Genomic DNA, 26,634 nt, shown 5'->3' on the forward strand with positions numbered 1-26,634 from the left:
CACTTTTGGGGGTGGAGTTTCCTATTCATAATAAAAGTAGTTCAGTGTCTTGGTATATTAAAAAAATATGGTTAATGGAGGATGGTCTTGTTACTAAAGTAAACCTTTCTATAAATAAATGCAGAAACATCTGCATTAAGGGCATAGTCTGAATGTGGCAGACATAAGAATTGCGTCAATTCCTGTCTTGTGGCCAAGATTTCTTTCTTTGGCTTTCTTTATAACTAATGTCATGGCAGAGTTTCACATTCTCACAGTATCATGCAATAGAATGGTCAAAAGAACTGGTGCCAAGTTACCCTCTTTCTTAGGTTAGCCAATGGTTGTCAGTTGTACTCACCAAGGAAGAATGCGGCATGTTTTTGTTTTTATTTTTTAAGACTGAAAACCTGAGTTCTCTTCAACTTCAACTTCATTTTTAGGCCCTGGCTTTAGGCAATTTTCCAAACGTCTGACTGCTAAACTGCTTTCAAGAAATTATTGTGGTATTGCAGGGAACTTTGGTCAGGAGAAAAAGAAGGCACAAAGTCTTTCCTAGAACACCATGGGCCCATCAAATAACCTTTTAAAGAAACAACTAAAATTCCGTTTTCAAAGGCACAAAAATACTAATTCAAACCAAACCAAACAAATCTACCCACAAGTACTGCAATTCAAATGACTAGCGGAGAGGGCCCAAGAGGGGAGAAAAAATTGTTTTGGAAAAACCATTTGAAGCTAAAAGCTTGTGTATTTTGCTCTTTGATTAGAAGTTAAAATGGGGTGATGTAGCATTTCTAAGATAAAAATTAGCCAGGACTGTAAGGACACTGTGTACCTTTTCAGGTGCCTGTGTAGCTCCTCCTAGAATACCTGTCTGGTGCTCTACCCTTCCTCAAGACTACCTCACACTGCTCCCACTTGGGGACTCCAGCACGGCAAGGTGAGTCTGAAAATTTGTACTCCTTTGCATACATCCTAGAAGTGTATCACTTACAGTGACTTTTTTAAGAAAACTTTCCAAAGTCTTGGGAGACTTTCAGAGATTGTGTTCACTGGTGAATCATCATTTATAAACCCTTTATTTAAATAAGTACAAAGTGTAGTTAGCAGTAGTTGCCACTATGTTACAAATTCGAGATTCAAATTTGGCGTCTGAGGCAAAATTTTGCAAACTGGTGTATCACCAGTCTTGGGCTTCCTGAGCAGTGTTCTACTAATGCTTTAAATCGGCAGCCTCTTTTAAAACAGTGGAGTATGTCTAACCGTGAAAGGTTAGAAGGTCTTGGTAAGTCTGAAATATATCCTGTAGTTTGAACTTCCATCTCTAACAGTGTCAATAATAGGCTTCATTAAATAAAGGGGGCACAAAATCCCTTGAGGAGGGAATATACAACTAAATTATTCTCCACTTGCTTTTTGTATGCTTGATGTGTATAGTCTCTTGTCTCTTGAACATTAAAGTGACTTACTGGTCTCAGGAGGGGAAATAATTTGACCTTGTTTGTAGTAAGTGAATGACTTATGAATAAACTGTTCACATTTTACAGGTGAATAAACTCTTTAAGGGCACCAACCAGTGTGCTGTCACATAAATTCCTTAGTCCCTCACTTGCAAAAGTTATGTGCTTGCATTTTTGCCCAGATGATGAATTTTGAAGGTCTCACATAAATTAATTTCCCCTTAGAGCCTTCTAGTAATTGCTAGACTCTGTGGAAGGAGCGGATTCCTAAAAACACAAGTTCATATCCTCACTGGTTCAGTTCTCCTGTGGACTCTGCTACGTTGCTCGGGCATTAGGGAAAACCATGACTAAAAGTCTCCAAGTGTTGAGAATAAAAGATAGTCTGATTCTAATAAGGTGATTTCATTACATCCATGTGAGAGCTGAAAAATCCTAGTTGAGCCCTGCTATCTGTAATAGAGTCAAAAGAAGAAAAGCATAAGGAAAAAATGTATTCTGTAGCTCCATTGACCAAAGTTCTCCTCCATGATTGGATAGTCACTGAAATTTTAGTTTTAGCTTTGAACACTTCAGTTATTTTGTTTCTCTTGGAACACTAGTACTTATTTACTAATACAGGTAGGAGAGAGGTATATGAGTTGCTTGGAGTTTACTGCTGAGGAGTTTTCATTTTTTGCTATTCTCAAATGCTCAGTAACAGTCTGATTCTTGACTTCAACAGCAAAGAGACTCCTTTAGCATTTAGCATACTGCTCTGTTTTTCTTTTTTAAATAAAGCTTTGTTTGAACTTACAAAACTTTTTTGCCTATTCTGGATACTGAGCCAGTTTACTCATACCAACAGGGTCTATGAGTTCCCTAAGCCTTTCAAAAGGAAGCATGTAATTTTTAGTTATGTTAACTTTGATGAGCAGCAAAACCAGCAGTGAAAATTCTTAGTATTGCTACATTGTAAAACTACCTTTTTTTTTTAAGGAGCTACTTTAAATTTTTACTGTCTTAAAATCAGAATATCTGTACTAAATCACATTTCTCCATAGTGATGCAATTATTCCCAAGCCATTCTTCTCTTAGAGAATGAGGATAGAGAATAATTCACACTGTTATCACAAGGCATTTTTGTTAGGTTTATAAAATTGAAGCTGTGTGAGAGCAAACCATAAAGCCCATGTTTTGTGTAAAAGACAGATTAGGTAAAACAAGTTTAGATTTTACAGGTTGCTTATTTGTTTCTCTTTCTGTTCTAAATAGGACTGCAGTATTCTCCCACCCTCCTTTTCTGGTACTTGCCTGGAAAAAGCATTAGTGAGGGGAAAATAATGGTAAACAAGGCTTAGCTCTATAATCTTCTTTAACAACTGCCTTGCAAGTGATTTCCCATAGTTTCTGTAATGAAGCATATGGTGGTAATACACCCTGTGCTTCTGGTAATGGGGAGTAGTTTCAGAGTACTCTCAACATTTTATATTTTAAGCTTTGTACGTGTATTTTCAGGTTAGGTTTTCTGTCCCGTGTAGATTTAATGGAATTTATTTTTATATGCTTGTTCTTGGTTTTAAGGGTTTAGATGGGGGCATTTCTGAATAAAACTTGTGAAGAGATGTTTTTTGTTGTTATAAGTAATCCATGCATACAGATTTTAGGAGGCTTGAAATGGCCTTGTGGAGAAAACAACTTGATAGAAGGGGGGATATTTTCTGTAATTTAAGTTGTCATAGTAACCTGCATCAAGACATGTACTTGGAATCCAGGCCTGAAGAATTTCAGTGACAATAAACATTCCAGTTGCATTCATCATCATCTTTTTTTTTTCTCTCCAAGAAAGAAGCCATCTATTGTGACCTAATTATTTCATTTCTGTTTTTAGAAAATGGGTAGCAGTTTGCATTTTTTAGCGCTATGAAACTTCCCTGGTAGAGTAAAAATGAAAAATTTAGCTGCTTATATTGGAAGTTGATATATTTTTCTGATAATGTATCTCAAACTATTTCAGATGGTAAGACAGGTTCAGTATAGTGGTTACTTAACGAAATATGAAAGAAACAGGATTTGGTAAAGACTTGAAGAGATTGCCACAAACATTTATTAACATGCCAGTCTTAATATTAACAGTATTAGAATGTGGTTTTCATGGAACTCTGATCTGGGAATGTTATGAATTTCCTATATCAAATTGTTAATATTTTATTTTATGGCATCTCGTACTATAGTCTTAATAAGCATGAATGTATTTTAATAAAAAGGATGAAGTATCTGTTTTGTTAGCAGAATAAGTTTACTTTGAGAAATTTGTATCCAGACATTAGATTTGCTGTCTTTTACAAGGAACAGTACAATGTTATTTCTAAAGAGAAAACTTTTTAGGGTTTGCTTCTCTCTTGCCTTCTGCAAGATACTGATTGCTAACCAAGATTATTTGGAGTTAATGTTCTCCCGAAGCAAGGAACATTAAGAGAAATAGTGAGTTAAGGATGTGTGTGTCCATTCATTTTAGGAAACTCGGAAAATAAATTGGAAGTGTTTGTGGCTAGTCTGATTTTACAAATATATACAAAATTAGCAGTTATGGGATCTAACTGTAGTTATCTGTAATTGAAAACTGATAATACTTTTGTAGATCTTTTCCACATATGTTTGAGAAACTTAATCAAATGGATGATGTTTTTAAAAGCATAAATCAATAAAATTTGAATTCTAAAATATAGAAAGGTAGATTTAGAAATCCTAGATAACTGTGAAAATGTGAAGGAAAATAAAATCACCCATTATCTCACAGTTTCGAGATATTTACTCTTTCTATTTTATAGGAAGTATCTATAATTTCATAAACAAAATCGGGATCCATCTATTAATAGCCAAAATACTAATAATGGTGAAACACAAAAATTTTATCTCCTGTTAGAGTTAGCAACATACCAGCTGTCATCATTACAATCTAACGTAGCTTTGAAATATCTAGTTAGTGTACTAAGAAAAGAAAAAGGAGTAAGAGAAAGAACTATTGGAAAGGAGGATAAAATTCTTTGTAGATAATGAAAAAAATCACAAAGACGCTGAACTAAAAATGATAGAATGTAGTAAAGTTCCATTGTAAATAATGGAAATATCATGATGTATATAGTAATAATAACTAGTTCCAAAATGTGAGAAAAAAGGAGCCCATTCATAGTAGCAACAAAAAGTATGCTGAGGATTAAACTTCGTGAGAAATGCGAATGGTATTTAGGAAGAAAACCATTAAACTTTTCTCTCAGGGTGCAGAGACTCAGTATGGAAGACAATTCATTAATTATTTTTGATCTCTTTATATTGATTTGTAAGTTTAATATAATCAAAATCTCAGCAGGAAATTTTCACAGGTCAGTGATTCTGAATTTCGTATTTATAAGATAAGAGGCAAAACATATTTATATAAAGATAGTAATTAAAATGGGAGATTGGGATTGACACATATACACTAATGTATAAAATGGATAACTAATAAGAACCTGCTGTATAAAAAAATAAATAAAATTCAAAAATTCACACAAAAAAAGATCCCAAATAAAATAATCCCAAAGAAATCCACAGAAAGATGCATTATAGTCAAGTTATCAGAAGTCAAAGACAGAATTTTTTTATTGAAGTATAGTTGATTTAGAATATTATGTTAGTTTCGGATGTACAGTATAGTGATTCATTTTTTTTTATAGATTATACTCCATTTAAAGCTATTATAAAATATTGGCTATATTCTCCAACTGTAAAAAATAATAATAATATGATGATAAAGTAGACAAATACTTGAAACAGAATAGAAGGCCGAGAAGAATGTTTTATTGATTAAAAATTATAAATATAAAAATGTAATAAATAATACTAGAAGAGAATGTTCATAAATATCTGATTTTGGGTTTAGGGAAAGTTAAACTAAAATACAGATGCAAAGATTTAAAAAGGAATGATTCATATATGTAATTACATTAAAAATAAAATAATTAAAATTTGCATATGTCAAATCACAAAAAGTATTCTATATAATGTATATATATATTATCATATATATAACTAAAGTTAATACCCATATGTAAAGAACTACTTAAGATCAGTAAGAATAATCAACACCCAATTTAAAAAATTAGTTTGTAGCTCTGTTTTTAGTTTTTCAAGGAACCTCCATACAGTTCTCCATAGTGGCTGTACAAATTTACATTCCCACCAACAGTGTAGGAGGGTTCCCTTTTCTCCACACCCTCTCCAGCATTTACTGTTTGTAGACTTTTTGATGATGGCCATTCTGACTCGTGTGAAGTGATATCTCACTGTAGTTTTGATTTGCATTTCCCTAATAATTAGCGTTGTTGAGCATCTTTTCTTGTGCCTCTTGGCCATCTGTATGTCTTCTTTGGAGTCTGGGATTGACATGTATACACTGCTACATTTAAAATAGGTAACCAACAAGGACCTGCTGTATAGAACAGGGACATCTGCTCAATATTCTGTAATAACCGAAATGGGAAAAGAATTTGAAAAAGAGCAGATACATGTATATGTATAACTGAATCACTTCGCTGTACACCTGCTACTAACACAACATAGCTAATTAACTATACTGCAGTATAAAATAAAAATTAATTAGTAGTTCCTACTAGTTTAAAAAAGAATACAAACATGGGGCTTCCCTGGTGGCGCAGTGGTTGAGAGTCCGCCTGCCGATGCAGGGGACACGGGTTCGTGCCCCGGTCCGGGAAGATCCCACATGCCGCGGAGCGGCTGGGCCCGTGAGCCATGGCTGCTGAGCCTGCGCGTCCGGAGCCTGTGCTCCGCAACGGGAGAGGCCACAACAGTGAGAGGCCAGCGTACTGCAGAAAAAAAAAAAAAAAAAAAAAAAGAATACAAACAGATGTAGATCTAAAGATTTGTTTAATTTTAATATATTTAGTATATCACATTATTAAAGATTAAAAAAACATGACATATATATGAGTGACCTGTAAACAGTAACATAATAAAATGTAATTTTTAATTTTACAATAAAATGTAACATACGGACACATGTAATTCGTAATGTTGGCAGTGGGAGAAGTAAGAAAGATCAAAATGCTCATATAATGCACCTAGGAGGTAGACTAGTACTCTGTAGCCAATAATGGAATCTGTCTGTCTGTCTACCTACTTCTTTATCTGTAGATAGTTTTATTTTTTACTATTTAATGAATGGAAAAATGATAGTAATCTAAAAAGTGACAGCATAAGGATGTAATGTAAATTATAATCTTGTATTTTTTAACTGTATTTATGCAGAAAATAAACAAGGAGGTAATATACAAAAGTGTTGATGATTATCTCCAAGTGATAGAATTATAGGAAAATAATAATTATTATTAATATTACATTATTATTACAGATTCTCTAAAACAAATGTGTTTGTATTCAGAAATTTGATTTTTTTAATCTAAGATTGACCAAATGTCTAAGATTTCATCATATGCCTTATTGAAAAAAAATTACCATAAAGATATATTTATTGAGATGGACTATACACAGAGTCAAGTAATGAATCAAGATCATCAGTCTCTGGGCAGGGTTGAACAGACTGCATTTCCAGGCTACCATTCATATTAGACTGTGGTATATATATACTTGTGTATCTGGGATCGTGTTCCCTGGAAGGGTAGGGTCCAGCATCCCTGGGAATGATAAAGAGCAGTGTGTCCCTAGGTTTAAATCTTAGCCCTTTCCCTGTGCCTATTATATCAAGTGTCACAGCAGCTTAAATGTTCAAATATTGATTGCCAATGACATTGAATCAAAGTTAAAGTCTTTATAGATTAAATGAGAGAACTAGGACATTTATTTTAATTCCAGATATTTTGATTTATTATTTATCTCTGCTCCACTTCCCCATTGACTCCACTGTTTTGTTTACAATGATTATATCTGAGCAGGAAATTTAAGGAATTTTTAGGAAATAACCAATCTCCCTTCTATCCCGTCTCCTCTTTCACAGAGATACTGTGCCTCTCAAGTCTTAAGTATTATTTTGTTTAATTTACTTGTGCTGTTTTTCCTGAATATGGCTCTTAATGGTGACCTTGTTTTTTTCAGTAATGCTAATGGATTTGTTTACCTTTCATTAATCAAAGGTAACGATTGCTAACAGTTTCTTGGGTATCTTCGTGTACAAAGAACATGTATTTATGTTTTTTTTAAATTTGTAGCCGCGTGTGTGTGTGTTACACAGGATTCTTTGCAGGTTGACTCCTTTAATTGCCAGAATAATCTTAAAGGCAGATATGATGATCAGATTACACGTTGAATTAGTCAGAGTTCAGTGAATATTTATTGCTGGTTTGCATTCTTCCATGTGTCTGAGTTTGTAAAAATGAGTTTAGTATGTAATTACGTGAGACTGTGATCGCATCTCCTCCTGATTGCACCGGTGACTATCGTTTTAGTAGAGTCATTCTCTATGACCTGGTTTCTATCCCAGTAAATTGAGGCAGTGCCTACACCTACCTGAATGCAATAGGGAGAATATACAAAATCATTTTTTGTTTTTAAGATCTACTAAGGTAGTAATAATGTTATAATCCTCTTTCTAATTTGGCAAAGGCAGTTATCTAAAGTGGATTTTGTGAAAGTTACAGAAGAGGATGGAGTTCATGGTTTCTGCTTTTAAGGAACATATAGTCTCACCAAGTAAAAAAGGTTCACATCAGATGGGAAAAACAAAATTTTTACTGCCAAGTAATACCATGTTATATCAACAGCTGAACTTACACACTCCGTCTCTTTCACTCTTCCTCTCTTTTACATTTCAGCTGGGGTGTACTTGCTTCTTAGAAATTTAGGGAAACTTATCCTGAACCTCCAGTTTCAAAACTTATGAAAATCTCCCCATGATCTTGCTCAGTCTAGAGTCCTGTGAGCATCCCTTCATCTGTCTGACTTGCCTCTGTGTATGGTCTTCACTTTTGCCCAGTGTTAAACCTGCTTCTTTTAAAAGTGGTTTCTATTTCAAACACGCGCACACAACCCCACTTAGTGGTTCCACTAAAGACCAAGGAGTTAGAGGAAACAGACTCACTTTGCAAGAAAGACACCCTTGGTAGCCTTCCTGGCCCCTCACTTCACCCTTATCCCTTCCTTCCAGGATGTCCCAAAGAGCTGTGTGTGTCTGTAGTTTCAGAAATTGCCACATATCATCAGTATTCATCAATCTGGGTACCAATCAGCTTAACCCATTGTTAACTGTGTGACCTTGAATTCTCTAAAATGCAGTTTTCTCACTTGAATGTTGGGTAAGAATAAATTATATATGTAAAGGATTTTGTATATAAAAAATTCAATGAATGATAGCTGTCATCATTTTTATTAAAATAGTGTCATTTTTCCCAAATGCTTCAGTCTTGTTTCAGTCACAGGCTAGATATATTTTTATGTAAGTAGACTTTCACTCTTTTATACTTAAGGAGACTATATAATTGTTCAAACCAGACACTTTGGAGAGTGAAACATGGCACTGTTGGTAATTATGCTGTGATAACAATGTAAACCATTGCTGTTCCAGGCAGACCCGGATGAGTGGTCACCCTGGGTATACTTGTATCCCTAGTGCCTGATTTGTGGTGCAGGCTCAGAGGACTCAGGCCATTGTCCATTGAGTGAGACGGGGGACATGGGACAAGTGAGGTCACATTTTTCTTTCTGAGCTTATCAGAAATCATTAAATCATTAAATTGAGGTTAGCAATAGCTATCTCACAGGGTGGCTATAAAGATGAAATGAAATTGTGATCTCATAAAGCATGGAGTATGCGTCTGGAAATTGGATACCTGTTAAATCCCCTCGCCATCTGTGCAAATTACCTTAGTGGCACTGATGGATAAGTTTTGTGTATAGATGTTTCTGCTGCGTTATGCACTTACCTCTCATACTTCCTTTCTGTTTCTTTTGACCGGACATTGTAGGTGGCAATCATAACTAACTGCACACATGGTTCCACAGTTTACAGTGGAGGTTTAGTCTATATTGTTTCAATTAAGCACTTTTTGACATTGAAAGGCATGAATTGTGTTCAGTAACCACACCTACTTTCCCTATAAGCTCTCTGTGGTATGCTTTTTTTTCTTTTGTGCTTCCTATTTTTTGGATGAATCATAATCTAAATAGGGGAATTTTTTTTTTGGTAAATATCTGTTAAGTATGAATGTTCATATGCATTTAATAGACGTTGTGTGAATCAAAAGCACTTGTTTTGGACATCAATTGTAGAGATGTATTTCTTCCCTTGGGAAAAAATCTGTTAGCTCAACCTTGAAAATTGGTACTATACATAATATACATACCAAATTTGATTTTCTTATACTAATTTATAAATAACACAAATCTGGGGACTTTCCTGGTGGTCAGTGGTTAAGAATCCGCCTTCCAATGCAGGGGACTAGGGTTCGATCCCTCGTTGGAGAGCTAAGATCCCACATGCCATGGGGCAACTAAGCCCTCATGCCGCAACTACTGAGCCGGAGCGCACTGGAGCCCACCCACCACAACTAGAGAGAAGCCCAGGAGCTGTAGCAAAAGATCCCGTGTGCCACAACTAAGACCGACGCAGCCAAATAAATAAATAATCAATATGCAAAATAAATAAATAAATAAATAACACAAATCTGGAGGAAGTAGTAGACCTTAAGGTTTGGATCTTTTGCAGAAGGATAAAAGCCTTTCACCATAATTTTCCATAGCTGTTCATTAGCAATTCTTTTAGACATGGTACTGCCCAGTCTTTTGGCTTACAGAGAGTCTACTGGGGGATAGACAGACAGGTGGTGAATGGTTATGGTCATGTTATAAATTACACACCAGTGGAATGAAGGAGGTGCTTGCTATGGGAGCACATGGGGAAGTAATGTAACTGCAGAGGCTAAGGAGAGATGCTTGTGGAGATCATTTGAGCTGAGTATTTAAAAGTGAGTAGGTCTTTAGGGAGGCAGCAGAAGGCCTTCTAAAATAGCCTGGGAAATAGCATATGCAAAATCTAGAAAGGCACATAAGGAGCATGATGTGTTTGGAGATAAACAAGTACATCTTGGTGTGAATATGAATATAGATGGGAAGGAGATGGCTGATTTTAAAAAACAGGATTCTTAACTGATTCACTTTGTTATAAAGCAGAAACTAACACACCATTGTAAAGCAATTATACCCCAATAAAGATGTTAAAAAAAAAAAACAGGATTCTTATTCTAGTTTGATAGAAACAAGCTTTTCTTTTAGGGGCTCTGGGCTTTATGGTAATTGAAAGGATCAAAATTATTTATAAGTAAACAAAGTTCTAGTTGAAGGATAAGTAGAAATATTGATGGTTTGGAGTAACCTAAACTTCAGATATTTCTGTAAGGAGAAAATTTATTCACACTTTTTATTCTTGATAATTTCTTTATAGTCTCAAGAAATTAAATATTTAACATATCTTTATTCTTCAAAAGGATATTGCTACTTTAAAATATTCTCACTTTAAAAACTAGGTATGAATAGATAACATTCAAAGCTATACTGTTTCCAGGCCATTGATTTAATATTCCTTTCACTTGAACATTTTCTCCTGTTAGCTGCTCCAGCCACTGGGCAATTTTACTGTGCAGATTCTTTGCACATTTGCCTTGTCAGAATGGGAATTGTGTGACGGATGAAATAATTAAAGATTGTACTTTTTTGATACAACAAATAATAATGCTTTCAGGAAAACAGGCTGGTATTAACTGCTGTTTCTATTCCATTTTGCTTTCAAGGATCATTTGAATGTATACTCTCTATCTTTTCACTATATCGATCAAAAAGCAGAAATATAAATAGTGGTTTTTACTATTAACCAAGTAGTAATTTCATATAGTAATGTTATATTTATATCCTCACGTGAAAAGCAAAATAATGTCACATGGGTGACTTTACCTTAGTTCTGGCACCATTATGCCAGCGTCATTTCGTATTTTCCCTGTGAAGCACCATGGCATCTTGCAAGCACATACATAAAATCTTAATTTTATTTTTTACTTGGAAGGTACTTTGAAGATTCACATTTGAGGCTGAAGAAAGGAAGACGCATTTGGGGACTGATCTGCTCCCTCTAGACTTCTTCCTCTAGGGTAAAAATTCTCTGTTCTTCTCTGTGGTCCCAGTGCTGCCTAGCCCGTAGGTAAAGATCGGTCAAATAGGTAAATACATCTCTTTGTTTGCAGAGCCTGAATTACAACCCAGATCATTTGATTCCCAATCAGTCCAGTGTTCTTCGCTGCACACTGGTACTTCCCCATACTGCAAAATGGATTTACATAGTAGCAAATTCCCAAGGTTTCAAGTTATGTGTCATGTGTGGTTGCCAGCCATTATAATCCCACCGCCACCTCACAAGAAAGCCAAGCTCACCAACGTGTTAGGACAAGGGGACTATCTGGGCTGAGAACCGATGGATATATTAGGATATTCTTGAATAAATTTTAATCCCGTCCTCGAGATGGATGGCACTTGGTGCTTTTCAGTATGTTGCTCACACTTCTTTTGATCAAACCATGAATCAGCAGATGCTATAGGATTGTAGACTTATTTCCACAGTAGTGTTTCTAAGCAGGAGAGGTTCCTCTACCAAGAGTGTTTGGGACATTTGCGATGCCATTTGTGAGGACATTCAATCACTGGTTGCTACAGTGATTGAAGAGGTACTACCAGCAGTTAGTGAATGGGTGACAGAGAGGCCAGGCATCCTATCATGCACAGATCAGTCCCACACAAAAAACTTAAGAATGGCCCACTGTGCTTTACCAGTGAAAGTCCACAACTGGACTTAACTTTTTACACACATACACAAAGCACTTTTGCATTGTCTTAAAATACAATTAGTTTCCCAGGAATGAAACTATTATGTAAATTAAGGGAAAGCGTACTTAATGCAGAACTTAAAAAAGAGTTGTCCCCTGACTTAAAAAACTGTGTCCTAGACAGCAGTGCCCCTTGTAGTATTCGAGTTTCCTATCAACGTACATGTCAGCAACCTGCACTTACAACTGTTGGAGTCAGGATATAGGTGTGAGTATCATCCCTTAGTACCCGTGGGGGGTTGGTTCCAGGGCACGCCTCAGATACCAAAATTTGAGGATGTTGAAGTCCCATAGTTGGCCCTCTGTATCCATAGTTCTGCATCCACAGATTCAACCAGCTGTGGATCGTGTAGTACTGTAGTACTTATTGAAAAAAAATCTGCATATAAGTGGGCCCACACAGTCAAACTCATGCTGTTCAAGGGTCAACTGTACTTCATTATGTCTTGTCATTTACGTACTTAAGTTCCTGTCTCTGTTTTATTTCTCTTCTTTTCTGGCTTCTGTGTTGGGAATGGGAGATTTGGAGGTGGAGGAAGCGCGGTTGGAAGCAGTGAGACTCGTCAGGAGGCTATTGGAGTAACTCAGAGGAGAGTATGTATGGCAGGGTGGGTAGAGGTGGAGCCAGCAGGATTTCCCGACAGACTGGATGCTGGGTAGTGAGAGAGGGGAGTCAAGATTAACTGGAGGCCTTTTGGCCTAAGCACCTAAAAGGCTGCATTCTGGGTGGTTTGAACTGAGATGAAAGAGTGTGGGTGCAACAGATTAGGGAGGTAAGATCAAGAGTTCCTTTTGAGGCGTGTTGAGTTCAAGTTGCCTACTGGACGTCCAAGTGCCAATGTTGAGTTGGCATCTGGATGTGAGGCTGAAGTGAGCTAAAAATGTGAATGTGGGAATTGTCAAGTGTGTGGCATTTCAAGTTGTGGTAAGTTGGATGAGATCACCCAGGGTGTGAATATGGGTAGAAAGAGTAGAGGACCAAGGACAGATTTGGGACACTCAGACAGTAGGAAAGCATAGGGAAGAGGAGGTTGAGAAGGGACACCAGTGAAGACAGAGGAAAACCAAGAGAGCGCCGTGTCCTAGCAGCCAAAAGCAGAAAGTGTATTGGGAGGAGGGGGGGTAACTGACTCTAGATTTAGTGCCATGAAGGTGGTTGGTGACCTTGATGAACGGGTTTGGTGGAGTATGGGGGTAAGAGCCTGACAGGAACGGGCTCAGTAGAGTGGGAGGTAAGAAAATGAAAAGGCACAAGAAATGAAGGATAGGTAGTGGGTAAAGTGGGATCAGAAGAAAACTGTTTTTGTTTTTTGTTGTTGCTGTTTTTCAGATGGTAAGGTAGCTACTGGTTTATTCTCTGATCCAGTATAAAAGTCAGTGGACAGAGTGGTGATGTTGGAGCAGATATGGGCAGGCCGGCGCCCTGGTCCCCTACGGGGCTCTTGTGGCTGTAGCACTCAGGCAGCTGATGGCTGTAACCCTGGAAGAGCTAACTGATACCTAATAGATTTTGAGGCCCTGGGGCCAGAGGCTTTCTCACTCACTAGTGTTTCTTTTTTGTTTAGGAAAGTTGGTCAGCCACCAAACAAGAGCTTAGATTTTAGCCAGAAACTAAATTAGAAATCATTGGAAAATTAGAAGGGAAGGTAGAACCAGTCGCTTCTCCTTAGGCAGTGACCAGAGAGCAGCTAAAGTTTTTCCTTCCTGTCCACTGGGACCATCTTAACCGTTTTGACTTGCAGGCAGAATGGTGCAAGCTCTTTAGAATAAGTAAAGTGAGGCACCTAGGAGGGCACAACATGTAAGGATGCACTCACTCTCAGAGGCGTGCAGGTAGTATTGGCACTTGACAATGATGCCTCCTTACATTTTGTGCCTTGCTTGCCACCCCTGAATTCCCCCGGCCCTGAGAATGGGCACTGTGATTTGTTCAAGGGACAGTAGGAAAGCTCTTTGCCCTAATTATCTCTTCTCATACTACCAGTTGGAGATGAATCTAATGTGCTTTAGTTAGTCAGATATTCCTCTTCCCCCTTAACGTCTAGTCGACTTCATCCACTGGAACCAACATAAAGAGGACTTGATGAAGAAGAAAAGTGTTTCTGGGCTGCAAAATTCTGTTGTTGGTGATGGCAGAGCAGGAGATAGTTGATTGGAGCCTTTGGATAGACAAGGGGCAACATAAGGGACTGTTGGATCCCTACGAGGCCAGGGTACAGGGACTGGGAATACAAGGGAGACTGGTTAGGATCAATCCTGTTTATGAAGACTGGAATAGATTAGTTAGATATTCCCCAGATGAGCAATATTATTTTTGATAGTGGTAGTTACTCTCCTAGGCCCTTGCTTCTTTTTTACATCCAATCCCACAAGCACCTGAGTCAAATAAATGTGATGACATGATTGATTAAGTAATAAATGGAGATGACCCATGAACTTCTGTTTAAATCTAGTGTCTTTAAAGGTTTTGTTATCATACATGTAGCAATAGTAGGCCTTTAGGAGATGCTTTTTGAGACAAGTATATATTCTGCTTAATTGTTTATTTTATTAAATGGTAGAGTATATATTAATTCAAGGTTGCAGACTGCCTAGATTCAGGTCTTGGCTTTTCCCCTCATGAGGTGTGTGATCTTGGGCAAGTTTTATAACTTCTCTGTGGCATGGTTTCCTCTTCTAAAAAGTAGGGACAATAATAGTACCAGTCTCTTAAGATTATTATGAGAATTAAATAAATTGATACATTCAAAGCACTTAGCACTTGTTAATACTTTAAGAAAAACTGTCAGGCATTTCATATTTTAAAAGTGAGGAAACTCAATCTCTGCTTCTTCCCCAAATAGCATTATAACCGGCAATGAATGCTTGAGTGTTGGCTCTGTGAACTGTAGTTATTTAGCCTTTTTTCAATGGCTGTAAACAGCTTCTTGTATTTCTGAAGATGGAGGAATAGAAGACATCTTCCCATCTGGCCTCATGTCTATACATATCACTCTTGACACCTAAACATAACTGTGCTCATATATTATTTATTTATTTATTTATATCTTTACTAATCATGTGAGTGAGTTGGATTTTTAAAAATGGGTGGGGCCTATGATTAGTATCCAGATTTGTTTCTTCTTGGGCGTTCTTTGTCCATGATATTTCATTTCACGTGTTTGTCCATCTTCATGCTCGGTCCCTCCACCCAGATTTATAGAACCAAATTAAAGGAAACTATCTCCAGAATTTAAAAAAAAGGTGAGATTTCCGTGCAGTCAGTAGCCTAGGGCCACAGGGCCTGTGTTGGCATGGTCTCGCCCTCAGGGAGCTTGGCAGTTGTGCCCAGTAATGAGAGCAGACTTATTCTTGTGTGGTGTGCCCACGGCACTGCCCTCCCAGCTTCTCTCCTGTTCCCAGTAATCCAAGTCTGTTTCATACACCCATGGTAAGGTGTGGCTTCTCTAGCAATAGTCACCTGGTGGGACAGCATTTTAGCGTTTGTATAGCACTTTGAAGTAGAAGAGTCTAGTTTGATGCACACAGCAAACTAAAGAGGGAAATAGTCTTATGAGTATTCTGCAGATGGAGAGATGAGCATGCAGGAGTTTAAGGAAGTTCAGGGTTAAAAGGTTAAAATAAGTAGTGAACCAGGGTCTGCTGACTCTTTAAATCCTATGTCCTTCCATTTTCATTGCTTTCCAATCAGATTCACTCAGGCTCAGTAAAATCATATACTGTAATAAGACCTGGAGTAGTAGCCAACCCTATTAATTAGAAATCATAATCATGGAGTCAGAATTTCAAGCAATATTGTAATATTGGACACTGATTTTAGCTGTTGAAAACTACTTTTTATAATAAAAGGATCTAGTTTCCTTTTAGTGATATTGTTCATTCTCCTGGTTATATATCATAAGCATTTTCTATCTAGCTTTAAAATTTTTAAGGTCTTTTCTTCATTTTATATATATATATACATATACTTTGTCATTAAAGTAGATTTCATGTTGGTTGAAGTCTGTTTTCTTTCACTGCAGCTGGTGTTGAGTAGGCCTAGATTAAGACTCTGAAATTCTTAGAAGAGTGTGATTACCAGTGCCTATCCCATACTTGGTAGGTAGGTGAGTGGTCCCAGGAAGAGTAAAAAGGTTCTATTTTTGTAACCATTATTTTCCTAAACCTCATTCTGAGTAAATGGCACATTTCTGTATTGCGTGGACAGACCTCAGACCTGTAGCGTTGGTTTGGGGAGTATTAGAGGATGGCCCTGGCCCTTGGTTGCTTTATGGAGTTGTGTCCGTGTGCCCTGCGTGAGCTGCCGGTGCTTCTGCTCAGCAGATGCAGCCACAGCTGGCTGGTGCCGTAAATCCAGTGACTTGCTGAGTGAGAGCTCACTCACCACAGCAGCAGATTTGGTCAGGGACCTGCCTTTCAAGATCACATTCAGTGATCGGTCACTAATGCGCCCTGAAAGACTCAAACTCCTATAACATTACTAATAGTAGCTATTTTAAAGTAATTACTGCATGCCAGGTTGTATTTAAGTATTCATGTTCATTATAACTTAGCTCTGACAAATTTAAGGATTATTATTCCCATTTTAGAGCCAGGGAAGCTAGTAATCTGTCTAAGGTCATACACCTAATATGTAGAGAGGTCAGGATTTGAATCCAGGGCTGTCTGACCACTAAAATGTGTTCTTAACCAACAGCTTCCGTAGGAGGGATGGTGAAATATGTCACGTGTGTATGCTGCCTGTGTTCATAGCAGACATAATTAATTGATTGTGATATGTGTTTATGTTGAGCCCGGTAATCCTTTTCAGCATTGCGTCCTTGGCATCTGTAGTCCAACAGCCGTAGAAGGCAAGATAAAACATATGTGCTGTCCTTAACTGCAAATGTGCCTGGATTAACTTTCTCCTAAATTCCAGTGGTGTGTTGAGATTGGGCTGATTTTGCTTTTGGGAAATAATAAATAAGGTAGATAATTGTTGTATTTTATAGGAAGAACAAACATGCAGTATTTTTTTATAGAAGTCTTGATTGAAGTGGAAAATTGAATTTAATACAGGTTAAATTCCATTTTAAATAACATAAAATCATCTCCATGTCAAAAAATGTAAAACAAGTTGATTACTGATTTATGTTTATTTATTTGAAATTTTTCTCAAATGGATATTTGAAATAAAAGAACAAATTTTGACAGTGCTCATGGAGTTTGTTATCGTGAAATTAGATTTTTAAATTTTTTTTACAATCAGCAAAAACTGGCTGTGGAGTCTTCATTAAATTTTAATCATAGATCAAAGTACTAATCCTTTAAGAATTGAATTTAAAACTCTGTGTTTTGGTTAAAATTGTGGAAATTATTAGGATTACAGCTTTAGTTAGTCAGTCCTTTTTCCTTTCGACCTTACTGCTACTTCAGCTGAAGATAGTGTTTTCTTTTTCAAATTCCACATATGGTCAGATAGACATTCCAGTGTCTCTTCTGACCCCTTGATATAAAGGGGCTCCACCCAACCGCGAGATTATTGAAGAGCATCTTTTTTTTTTAAATAACTTTATTTATTTTATTTATTTTTGGCTGCGTTGGGTCTGTGTTGCTGTGCTTGTGCTTTCTCTGGTTGCGGCAAGCGAGGGCTACTCTTCATTGTGGTGCACAGGCTTCTCATTGCAGTGGCTTCTCTTGTTGCGGAACACAGGCTCTAGGTGCACGGGCTTCAGTAGTTGTGGCACGAGGGCTCAGTAGTTGTGGCTCGCGGGCTCTAGAGCGCAGGCTCAGTAGTTGTGGCTCATGGGCTTAGTTGCTCCGCAGCATGTGGGATCTTCCCGGACCAGGGCTTGAACCCATGTCCCCTGCATTGGCAGGCAGTTTCTTAACCACTGTGCCACCAGGGAAACCCCTGAAGAGCATCTTGACACAGGATTTTCAGGGTCAGAGTTTTTGAGCCAAAGACCAGTAATACCTACAATATTAAACTGTCATTCCTGTCTGCTGCTTAGTGTTCACATTTCTAGAAAATGCACTCTTCATTTTTCTCCTCTGAAATATGAGACACAAAACTGAGAAATAGAAAATAATTTATGTCAAAATATGTATTCATAGATAGGCCATTCTACCAGCAAAGAGATTATGGTGAGATTTTATCCAAATTCATGTGTAAGGTCATGGAAAATTGCTTATCTTTTGTGTGTATCTTTAAAGTTAAGTAACATTATACTTTGTTACCTATCTCAGTTTGCAGAGAAATGAAAATTTTCCATATTTATTTTCATAGTGATGTTGTTAGGAGAGGAGAATATATAATAGCTAAAGTTAGATGATCCATTATTGTGTTAATACGAAATGCTGATTTGAATGTGCTTTTTGGAAAAATGAATGAGATTAAGAGAAATAACTCATTAGTTGTGTTTCTTTAGTCACTCTGCTTTTTCTCAGTAGTACCGTTTCTGTTTTTTCTTTTTTTTCTTTTTTTTAAATTTTATTTATTTTTTTGGCTGTGTTGGGTCTTCGTTGCTGCGCGCGGTCTTTCTCTAGTTGCGGTGAGCAGGAGCTACTCTTTGTTGTGGTGCGTGGGCTTCGCATTGCAGTGGCTTCTCTTGTTGCAGAGCACGGGCTCTAGGCGCGTGGGCTTCAGTAGTTGTGGCACGTGGGCTCAGTAGTTGTGGCACACGGGCTCTAGAGTGCAGGCTCAGTATTTGTGGAGCACAGGCTTAGTTGCTCCATGGCATGTGGGATCTTCCCAGACCAGGGATCAAGCCCATGTCCCCTGAATTGGCAGGCAGATTCTTATCCACTGTGCCACCAGGGAAGTCCCTACCGTTTGTTTTTTCTTTATTGATAAGGTTCTAGCTACTCATACTTTAAAAACAGAAGATAGTACTTCTCTGTAACACTGTTACCACAGACCCCACTAACTCTAACTAATGTTTACTTTGAAGTGCTGGTGGCCAGTTGGAGTTTATAATTTGTTACCAAATTACTATTATCTTTATTTTCATCCTGTATTTTGCCTGTCAGGCAGTCATACTTTCCAAAATTGTAGAGTCAGAACCTTCAACTGAAGAGTTTGTTTAAACTAGAGACAGGAAGAGCCTATTTATCCTTGAAACACATGAGAAATTCATTCATTTTCTTTTGTTTTAAACTTTTAAAAGCTGGAAGTTATTAAGGGCTGTTTTGGGGTTTGTTTGATTGATTGGTATTTTTGTTTTGTTTCATTTTTGGATTTTATGACACTCCCTGGTCCTAATGTCTAACCAGTGCTTTTTCTTTGCTTCATGTATAGTGTTCCTTTAGATAAAGAAATAGTTTCTTGCTAAGTTTTACATATCTCAATAATCTTGGACCATGGCTTGCATGTCCAGGATTTTTCATGCAGTGGTACCTTAATTAATCTGCATATTCTTGCTGTCTGTTCCAGAGAGTTGCAGTTTGGGATTTGAGGGGTGGTACAGGGTGGGTGGGTAGAAAAGAAGGTGGGCTTTTTTAATGTGTTAATATTTTATTGAGGTATAAGTGACACATAACATTATGTTAGTTTTGGGTGTACAACATAATGATTTGATATTTGTATGTACTGTGAAATAGTCACTATGGTAAGTTAACACCACCTCCTTAACAAAAATTTTTTTTTCTTGAAATGAAGACTTTTTTTTTTTTTTGAGGTGAGGACTTTTAAGGTCTCTCTTCGCGACTTTCAGATATGCCGTACACTATTATTAACTACAGTCACCATACCATACATTATATCCCCATGCTTATTTATTTCATAGCTGGAAGTGTGCCTTTTGACCCCCTTCACCCATTTTGCCCACCCCTCCACCTCCTGCCTCTGGCAACCACCAATCTGTTCTCTGTATCTATAAACTTGGAGTTTTGTTGTTATTCCACATAAAAGTGAGATCATATTATATGTCTTTTTCTCACTTATTTCACTTAGCATAATGCCATCAGGGTGCCTCCACGTTGTTGCAAGTGGCAAGATTTCCTTCCTTTTTATGGCTGAATAATATTCGTGTGTATGTATGGTGTGTGTACATACCACATTTTCTTTACCTGTTCATCCATCGGGGAGGACCTTTAGGTTGTTTCTATTTCTTGGCCATCATAAATACTGCTACAGTGAACATAAGGGTGCATATATCTTTTTGAGTTAGTGTTTTTTCTTCTTCGGATGAATACCCAGAAGTGGAACTGCTGGATTGTATGTACTTCTATTTTTAATTTTTTAAGGAACCTCTGTTTTCCACCAAATTTACATTTCCACCTACAGTGCATCACCTTTTTTTCCATATCCTCAACAACACTTGTTATTTGTTGTCGTTTTATAATAACCATTCTGACAAGTGTGAGGTGATATCGTGATTTCCATTTGCATTTCCCTGATGATTAGTGCTGTTGAACATCTTTTCATGTGCCTATTGGCAGTCTGCATATTTTCTTTGGAAAAGTGCCTACTCATGTCCACTGCACATTTTTTAATTGGGTTGCTTGGTTTTTTGTTTCTGAATTTTGATTTTGGTTTTGGGGGTTTTTTTTGTTTGTTTTTTGGATATTGAGTTGTATGAGTTCTTTATATATTTTGTATATTAAGCCCCTTATCAGAGGCATATCATTTGCAAATATTTTCTCACATTCAGTAGCTTGCCTTTTAATTTTGTTGAGTTTCCTTTGCTGTGCAGAAGCTTTTTAGTTTGATGTAGCCCTACTTGTTTATTTTTTGCTCTTGTTTCCTTTGCTTTTGGAGTCAGATTCAAAAAAATTATCATCAAAACCAATGTCAGGGAGCTTACTGCCTATGTTTTCTTCTAGGAATTTTATGGTTTTAGGTCTTTCATTCAAATCTTTAATCCACTTTTACTTAATTTTTGTGTATGGTGTAAAATAGTAGTCTGGTTTCATTCTTTTGTATGTGGCTGTCCAGTTTTCCCAAAACCATTTTTTGAACAAACTGTCCTACTTCCATCATATACTATTGGCTCCTTTGTCGTAAATAAATTGACCAATTATGCAAAGGTTTATTTCTGGGCTCTCCCTTCTGCTTCATTGACCTATGTATCTGTTTTTAGTTCAGTACCATACTGTTTCGATTACTATAGCTTTATAGTATAGTTTGAAATCAGGAAGTGTGATGTCTCCAGCTTTGTTCTTCTTTCTCAAGAATGCTTTGACTATGTGGGGTCTTTTGTGGTTCCATACATATTTTAGGATTGTTTACTTCTATTTCTATGAAAAATACCATTGGGATTTTGATAAGGATTGCATTTACAGAAATCACTAGTAGTATGGAAATTTTAACAATCTTAATTCTTCCAATCCAGGAGCACAGAATATCTTTTCATTTATTGTGTCTTCTTCAATTTTTCATCAATGTCATATAGTTTTCAGTGTACAGTCTTTCACCTCCTTGGTTAAATTTATTCCTATTCTTTTTGATGTGGTTGTAAATGGGATTATTTTCTTAACTTCTCTTTCTGATAGTTCGTTAGGAGAGATCTTTTTTGTTGATATTATTATCTACATGTAAGAGTCTTTGAGAAAGACATTTATTAATTTGCTAGGTTCTGTGCATGTTTTATATTGAATGAGAAGATTGTTTTTAGATAATTAGATAAAGTATAAAAATGAGCAAACTTTTTCATAATTTAAGTTTCTTATAAAGTTGTTTGCTGGCAGTTGTTCACGTCAGCCCACTTAATAAGGTGTGAAAATATTTTCTTTTTCCCTTTTTTCTTGCTCTATGCTGTTTGATTTGAATCTGTGCTATTATATAAATGTTTGTTTATATTTTTTACTCATACTAACAAGACAGAATAAGTAATGAAAATATTATCTGAAGTTCATTCAGTAGATGAGGCCATTTCTTTTTTATTCCATTTCTAGTGGTTTGTAAAATTGACTTGATTCTTTTATTTCTTTGCTATATACAAACTAGGCAAGTATTTTCTTCATGAAAGTTCTGGCTTCACATTTTTCATATTTTTAACTGGATTTCTTTTTCCTACAGATGAATAATATTAAATGAGAAAACATCCTTACTTGTTTTTCTTCGGTTTTTCGTGTGGTTCTGAAAGCTATAGAGGATTACATAATAAAATATATATCTTTTAAAACAACTTTTTCTGATTTTTAAAAAAATTACATCAGTGTAGCTAATTGTTAGTAGGGATATTTATCCTAAGATACACAAAGAATTGGAAAACAGTGCTTTCTATTGCTGGATAAGCCTGGGTCCGGTCAGGAGAGACGCACCACATGTTCATTTGAACAGGGGAAGTTTAAAAGAAAAGACTGTAAATATACCAGGGGCTTGGAACTGAGAGATTGATGAGGTAAAGAGAACTCTGTAGAATACAGAATAGCAGATATAATATGATCTTAATAACCACTAGCCCAAAGGCTGAGTTGGAATACCCAGAGAAGAGGCCCCTTGGGACTGAGGTTCAGACTTTGTTGCAGAGAACCTGGCTGTGGTTCACTGCGTGGCAGAAAAGTCACTGTGGTGCCTTGTTGATGGAAGTAAACAGAAATCCTCCCCCCAGAACTTGCTGAGGAGGTATCTTAACAGAGGCACTCTGCATAAAACCAGCCAACACTGGTGCTGGGGAAGCTGCTACTTCTAGTGGCCTCTCTGCCTGCAAGATCCGGGCACTGGGGAGACTGCATTTGCTGCAGGACTGTACACTGGGGCAGCCACCTGTGGCCCATGCCCTGCCAGAGGAACTGCTGCTGAGCCAGCTCACCAGAGAGCAAAACCCTTTCCTGCTGCTCTCTCTATTGTGTCTCTCCAGTGCCCCATCTTGACAAAACTTCACATGGTGCAGTTGTCAGAGAAAAAATATTTAAGGACCTAGATCCATTTTTATAGAGAGGACCAAAAGGATGAATTTGGAGCTGAGAGGTAATAGTTAATAACCAACACAACCTGCAAGATCATTCATGACAAAAAACATTTTCTCTTTCCCGTGGACTGATAGTCTATAAGGTGGTTTGGTTTCATTTCTACTAAAATGTCTATAAGAGGCACGTGAATTGTGAGACATGTTGGCTTATTTAACCTCCAGTGAAATATATTAATACTTTGTAATTGGAGCCTGTCTGTACTCTTGAGAGGAATCATTAAGAATCTGTGTCGCTATAAAAGCTAATTTTTGTTTATTATTTTTTCACAAAGCATTCCTTCATTTCATCATCCTTCTTACCTATATCCATTAGAATATAAACATTCACATAAGTGTTACACAGGTGATTGGCAGCCACCTTGTGAAGACTTTATTCTTCTTTAAAGTATTTTTGACTATAGCTCTAAAAACTTGTTACTTATTTGTCTAACATCCATTTTTTAAATTTAAGTATTTCTGATGCTATATAACTAGACTGAAGTTTTATAACATTCTGCTTTAATAGTTCTTATTGATAAACAGAAATAAAATTCATAAGCTGATAAAAAAACTAAACTAAAACCAAGAAAAATTTATAAAACCAAATATGTGTTTGTTGGCAGTCTGTATATCTTCTTTGGAGAAATGTCTATTTAGGTCTTCTGCCCATTTTTGGATTGGGTTGTTTGTTTTTTTGTTATTGAGCTGCATGAGCTGCTTGTAAATTTTGGAAATTAATCCTTTGTCAGTTGCTTCATTTGCAAATATTTTCTCCCATTCTGAGGGTTGTCTTTTGGTCTTGTTTATGGTTTCCTTTGCTGTGCAAAAGCTTTGAAGTTTCATTGGTCCCATTTGTTTATTTTTGTTTTTATTTCCATTTCTCTAGGAGGTGAGTCAAAAAGGATCTTGCTGTGGTTTATGTCATAGAGTGTTCTGCCTATGTTTTCCTCTAAGAGTTTGATAGTTTCTGGCCTTACATTTAGGTCTTTAATGCATTTTGAGCTTATTTTTGTGTATGGTGTTAGGGAGTGATCTAATCTCATACTTTTACATGTACCTGTCCAGTTTTCCCAGCACCACTTATTGAAGAGGCTGTCCTTTCTCCACTGTACATTCCTGCCACCTTTATCAAAGAAAAGGTGTCCATATGTGCGTGGGTTTATCTCTGGGCTTTCTATCCTGTTCCATTGATCTATCTTTCTGTTTTTGTGCCAGTACCATACTGTCTTGATTACTGTAGCTTTGTAGTATAGTCTGAAGTCAGGGAGCCTGATTCCTCCAGCTCCGTTTTTCGTTCTCAAGATTGCTTTGGCTGCCAACAAACACATGAAAGAATGCTCAACATCATTAATCATTAGAGAAATGCAAATCAAAACTACAATGAGATATCATCTCACACCAGTCAGAATGGCCATCATCAAAAAATCTACAAACAATAAATGCTGGGGAGGGTGTGGAGAGAAGGGAACACTCTTGCACTGCTGGTGGGAATGTGAATTGGTTCAGCCACTATGGAGAACAGTATGGAGGTTCCTTAAAAAACTACAAATAGAATTACCATGTGACCCAGCAATCCCACTACTGGGCATATACCCTGAGAAAACCAAAATTCAGAAAGAGTCATGTACCAAAATGTTCATTGCAGCTCTATTTACAATAGCCCGGAGAGGGAAACAACCTAAGTGCCCATCATCGGATGAATGGATAAAGAAGATGTGGCACATATATACAATGGAATATTACTCAGCCATAAAAAGAAACGAAATTGAGCTATTTGTAATGAGGTGGATAGATAGGATAGACCTAGAGTCTTTCATACAGAGTGAAGTAAGTCAGAAAGAGAAAGACAAATACCATATGCTAACACATATATATGGAATTTAAGAAAAAAAAAATGTCATGAAGAACATAGGGGTAAGACAGGAATAAAGACACAGACCTACTGGAGAACGGACTTGAGGATATGGGGAGGGGGAAGGGTGAGCTGTGACAGGGTGAGAGAGGGGCATGGACATATATACACTAACAAACGTAAGGTAGATAGCTAGTGGGAAGCAGCCGCATGTCACAGGGATATCGGCTTGGTGCTTTGTGACCGCCTGGAGGGGTGGGATAGGGAGGGTGGGAGGGAGGGAGATGCAAGAGGGAAGAGATATGGGAACATATGTATATGTATAACTGATTCACTTTGTTATAAAGCAGAAACTAACACACCATTGTAAAGCAATTATACCCCAATAAAGATGTTAAAAAAACAAACAAACAAATATGGATCCCGGCATTAGTAGCCAAACAGAACATGATTTTAATTTCTCAGAGATGATAAAGATATATGGAAATGGAACACTTAAAATTATTTAAATTCAATGACCAGAAATTTCATAGGTAAGGGAGGACCAGCAGAAAGTATCTGTAGGTGAACCCTTGTTGTTCTGGTTGTATCCCACAACTCTCCCAGAGAAACAAGAACATAGAATGGTTACTGGGCTGAACCAAGGATACTGGTCTACCTTCCAAAAGAGCCTTTCACTGCATCACTCACTTCATCTGACCCAAGGCCTGATGTCTTGATGTTGGCCCCTTTATAGTCAGTTAATTTATTTAGAATAACTAGTTCATGAGTGGCTTGAGTAGATTTATGCAGAATTGCTCTATAAACCTTTCTTCTCTAAAGAGCTAGACTAAAGTCTAGTGAAACTGAACCCCTCTTATATCATGGCAAAGTGAGACTGTTGTCTTCTACCTGATTTGGCTTGGTCATAGTGGTGAAGCTGTCCTTGAATCAAGTCAACATTTCGAAGAGGTCCTTTGGTTATGGGTGGCATGGGAGAGACTGCGCAAAGGTGACTGGAGAGCTGGTCGGCTTAGCCTATTACGTAGTGGTAGTAACTCTTCCTTGGAGAGTGTCTCCATTGTGACCAACAGATCTGCTTGACAGAATTGTTACAGATTACAGTGCACCAGCATTGGTGCTAGCCTGTTCACTGGATTTGAGCAGCATATAGTCTAATGTGGTATGTTCTTTTAAAATAATCTTAGTAATAGCAAAAACATGTTACATAGGGTAATTTTGCTTTTTAAAAACTAAGAGGTAACTATCTCAAGTTCAATGAAAGGTAATCATGAGTGAGCTTAGGATGCGAAACTCATATTTTTTAAAGAAAGTGTGGCCATTAAAAATAAGACTTCCGTGTATAATAAACTGATATAGAAGAAATTTCTAAAAGAAGAATTCCAAATATAGTTTGAAAAGTGGCAAAATATAAAAAGGTATATATTTACCAAATTACCTACCCTAATGGGTTACAGCACCCATCTGCATGTTAAGTATGAAATTATATATTAAAGAAAAATGTAGTCTCATTACTTTGTATTCATAACTCTTAGAAATGGCCTCCCAGAGCAGACTAAATAACATAAATGTTCTTCTGCATAGGCTTATGCGCTGGGGGGGCGGGG

At 37.1% G+C, this 26,634-nt stretch overlaps 1 protein-coding gene across 1 annotated transcript in view; it reads left to right on the plus strand.

The window, feature by feature from the left end:
• The window catches only part of RASSF8 (Ras association domain family member 8), a 135,487-nt gene that overhangs the window by 40,868 nt on the left and 67,985 nt on the right, over positions 1–26,634 (plus strand). The gene's annotated exons all lie outside the window — the stretch shown is intronic.

Source organism: Leucopleurus acutus (assembly GCF_964270905.1).
Source record: "Leucopleurus acutus genome assembly, chromosome: 11".
Classification (NCBI taxonomy): Eukaryota; Metazoa; Chordata; class Mammalia; order Artiodactyla; family Delphinidae; genus Leucopleurus; species Leucopleurus acutus.